The sequence below is a fragment of the Acanthisitta chloris genome, unplaced genomic scaffold, assembly GCF_000695815.1.
Source record: "Acanthisitta chloris isolate BGI_N310 unplaced genomic scaffold, ASM69581v1 scaffold554, whole genome shotgun sequence".
Taxonomy (NCBI): Eukaryota; Metazoa; Chordata; class Aves; order Passeriformes; family Acanthisittidae; genus Acanthisitta; species Acanthisitta chloris.
In genome coordinates this window covers 40,100-40,457 of record NW_008668885.1, presented here as the reverse complement: position 1 = coordinate 40,457, position 358 = coordinate 40,100, and positions in this window count along the sequence as shown.

Sequence of the window (358 nt, the reverse complement as noted above, 5' to 3'; positions counted from 1 at the left end):
AGTCAATGCTACACCATGCATACATACACTTATATACAGTTTTGCAAAACTTAGTTTACCAACCATCTTTACCCATAGGAAAATAACTTTGTCCCTTTTGCAGATAAAGAGTCCATTTGACTATCCTGTTTCTGGGAGCTGCCTGTGAATTCCATGATGATGAGGCCTGATGGAAGTAAGAGTTTTGCACCAGCAACACCAATGGCCAAGCCAGAAGCAGTGACTTTCAGTAGTGGCAGCAAGCAGCTCTTTGTTCACAGGAGCATTGTCTCCATCTCAGCACCTCCCAGGTTCTCTTTCAGCAGATCTGAAATCTTTATAGCAAGTTTCTCTCTTCATCCTCCTTTCTTAAGTGTTA